Source organism: Frankliniella occidentalis, unplaced genomic scaffold (assembly GCF_000697945.3).
Source record: "Frankliniella occidentalis isolate FOCC.00 unplaced genomic scaffold, Focc_3.1 Scaffold136, whole genome shotgun sequence".
Taxonomy (NCBI): Eukaryota; Metazoa; Arthropoda; class Insecta; order Thysanoptera; family Thripidae; genus Frankliniella; species Frankliniella occidentalis.
The window spans coordinates 626,415-629,923 of record NW_026267263.1 but is presented as its reverse complement, the minus strand read 5'-3'; the positions used below and the strand labels follow the sequence as shown (position 1 = coordinate 629,923).

The following is a 3,509-nucleotide window of genomic DNA, read 5'->3' as shown; positions in this document are numbered from 1 at the left end:
GCTCTCCCCCACACCCCCACCTCGCCGACGTAAATTATCCCAATCTGTCTGTCGTTGGGCGCGTAAGTTCGTCGGATAGGACAGCGAGCGCGCACACAAACACGCACTAAATAGCTTGTGAATAACATCTCAGAGGTGGGCCGCCTCTCCCCCTCTCCCTCCCGCTCTCCGCCTCTCCTTTCTCTTTCTTCTCGCTCCTCTCCGCCGCCGCCCGCCGCGGCCGCCGTCCTCTCTGGTTGTCGTTGTCACTGTCGTTGTTCGTGTCAGGCCGCGCGGGTGATTTGTAACGGCGTAATCTATTAAGTCTCGTGTCGTTTGTATTTTCCACGATTTATGCGCCAAATGGTTGGGCCACGCCGCGCGGCGCGCAGGAGGCGCGCGCGCGCGAGCAGCTCCGCGACCGCGTGTCCGTCGCCACCACCACCTCCGCCGCCACGCCGCGCGCTTTCAGTTGAAACATGTGAATTAGGTGGCTCTTGTACTTGTACCCGTCCGACAGGCAGGCGGCTGCTTGTTCTCAACTGAGCACATTATATTACACCAACAAGGCGAAAATAAGGGAATTATTTTTGCTTCGTATTCTTTTTTTTTTTGCAGAGATTGTGCGCAGCAGCAGTTTGCGCGCGAGGGCTCCGTTGGTTCAGAGGCGCCTCGGGCTAGGCTCGAGCCCGGCGGCGGAGGGACGTCGACGGACAGTGCGACACACCGCTGCTGGGCCTTCCCTATGCCGCACAGCCGGGAGATATCCAGTGACGTGGTGAGCGGGCTGAGGCCGGGGGATTTGTGGTCCGTGGAAGTTGAATCGAATATCAGGCCATGCGAAAGGGGGGAAAGGGAGAGGGGAGGAGGGGGGGGGCGGGGCAGCGCGCCATGCCCAGTGAGAGAGTGATTTATTTCGCCTTGCCGTTCGCGTCCATGTGGGTGGCTACGAGCGTCTTCGGCTGCGCGGGTGAGAAATGTGACCGAATATCGCTTAGTCAAACGCCCCCCGACGTAAATGTATGGCATCCTCAAACATCTGGATGGGCTGGTTGGTGGGCGCGCGCGCGCGCGCTCGTTCGCTCGCGCCCGCGAGGGGGGAAAGGGGCAAGGGGTGGGAGAGACAAAAGTGATGAGTGTCGGGGACAGCAGCCGAGAGCCCGAAAGGGGCAAGGGGTGGGGGACGGATGCCCCTCATATGCAGAGGTTTAACAAAATGAAGGGAAGACAAGAAAGGCGAGTGGGCGTTATTATGTACGATGTTCGGAGTCTGTCGGGGGCAGTGAACTGCGGCGCCGGCAAAGAAATGAGCAGCCCGGCTGTATGTTTGAACTCTGCGCGGATACGCCGCGCTTTGTAGAGGCGGCGGCGCCTGCAGTGCGGCGATACCCCCGGGCGCGAGCGAACACTAGAGTCAGTTTGATTTGAACGACTCGCCGCGGCCAGGAAGTGTGTCAAGTTCTCATCCCGAACGACATGCCGAATGTACGTTTGTAGAGAATTTTCATACCGTTCCTAGTTTGGGACTTCTTGCGATTCTCATTCGGTGCCGGGTTGTCGTCAAGCCAAGACAGGGAAAGTTGCTTATGGTGTTTACATCTATCTACATGGTAGAAGTTTCCTCCGTTCTCATAGATTTTTTGATTTTCGAAAATTGAATTAATTTTTATTTTTTTTGCAATGTTCCAATTGCAGGTATTGGTGTGCGTGCACGTGACGGTTTGACCTAAACGACTTGGTGGGCATCGCTGACCACGTGTCTTCGAGGTTAGGAAGACGACGACGACGACGGCGACGACAACAACATGTGGCGGATTGTGTGCGCAGAGGTGAGTTTTCCAGAGACGTTGATAAAGAACGTTTTTCTCCTTTTCACCATTATTTGATTCCTGTTGACTGATATTACGCGCTAGACTGCCGAGGCCGGCCGGAGCGCAGTGGAGCGGACTGACGTTGGGCGGGGGTTGTTGGGTTGGGCTAGTCCAGACTATTGTTCCGTGTTAACCGCCGTCCCAGTTCGCGACCCCTGTATGTAAGCACTTGGGTGTGTTCCAGGGCCGCTGTTTGCCCCGCCAGTGTGCCCTGCCTCCTGTCCCTGCGAGCGGAGCTGGGGCGACCCACGTCCTGGTTCTTGGTTTGGTCCTGGTATCTGCTGATGGCAAAGTTATGAAGCAAGCAGCCGAGGCCTGGAGTTGAGAAAGGGTAAGCTACACCTCTCATTGAACTTTATTTACACTGATAAATAAAGTGTGCAGCTGGCGTGCACCTATGGTTGTGTTCAACACTATGGTGCACACACTTAGGTGTTGTATGGGAAATTTGAATACTTACAAGTGCTCAACACCAAATTTGAACACTTTAAAGTGTCCAAAGCTTCATAGCCCACCCCAGACTTGCACACTTTTAAGTGTGCAATTTTGCTGTTAAACACTTTTTTGTATTCAAATATCCAATCAAACATTTAAAAGTGTGCAACGTAATGTTGAGCACTTGCATGAACACTTTATTTATCAGTAAATGTCACACTTTAGGTAGAGTTTTGGTTTGCATGCCAACCACAGATCTATTTTTTTTTTAAATATTCTTCAGTTGCTGTGGTTGTTGCGTGTAACTCTGCATTAATCAGCACCCCAGCTTTAATCGCTTTTTAACTAATTTTTTGTGGGATTATTACCAGTTGACAGTTGTGGTCAACTATATCAATACAATTTATGAAACATTTTGATTGTGAAGGAGGAGGATTTAAGTAAAGGTTGTTTGTTCAACTTGCGTACCATAGTTCACCACCAGACTGAACTCACTTGCCATACTCCCTCACCCACCATCCCACTGGTGAGGGTCAACGTATAGCAGCAGTGGGTAGGCAGTAACGCCAAATTGTGTGGTGCGGGTCCAGCAGGGCCTCGAGGTACCAGTGTTACGTTGGGGCGTCCTGGAGTGCTTGTGGTGGGTTTAGTGCAAGTGGAATGGCCGCTTCAGCCCTCCCGGCCTCCGCGGCGGGCGGCGGGGCTGTTGCGCTGCCAGCTATCGGGCTATATTCTATTTACATCGGCCATTTGAACGAGTTCAAGCTATCTCGTCGGACTGAGTAGAGGCCTGACTGAAATATTCATGAGTTTTCTCGCGCGGCGCGCTTGGCGGGCTGGCAGGGCCAGGGCAGGTCGGGCGCGGGTCGGGGGGGCTGAAGCATGCCGGAGAAGCGGCGCAAGTGCTGCCGTGATGCTGCTGGGCCCCATCGGCGGAGAGGGCGGAGCGGAGCAGAAAAGTGTTGGCGGTGGTGTAGTGAAACTGCCCCTCCCCCTCCCCCGCCGTCCGCGAATCGAGGGCTGCATACCAAAATAATCGAAATAATTCGCTGGGGCTTCTCTGCAGGTAGCAAAAGTCGCGGGCTGTGTGTTGTTGCTGTAGGTTGGCGGGCCTGCCCCGCCCCCCTCCCCTCCCTTTCCCCTTCCCCGAGTGACGAATGTTCGCTTTGCATAACTTTGTCCTGCAGCGCCCCGCCGCCGGGCCATTTCCCCCTTTGCTATTGG

General features: G+C 54.5%; 1 protein-coding gene across 2 annotated transcripts in view; it reads left to right on the top strand.

Moving 5' to 3' along the window:
* The first annotated feature begins 1,679 nt into the window (after positions 1 to 1,679).
* The window catches only part of LOC113206002 (uncharacterized), a 191,803-nt gene continuing 189,973 nt past the window's right edge, over positions 1,680 to 3,509 (top strand). For both annotated transcript variants that reach the window (XR_008011522.1, XM_026421866.2), the window contains exons 1-2: positions 1,680 to 1,808; positions 2,035 to 2,181. The gene's annotated coding sequence lies outside the window, so the exon portion shown is untranslated. The remainder of the gene's footprint in view (positions 1,809 to 2,034; positions 2,182 to 3,509) is intronic.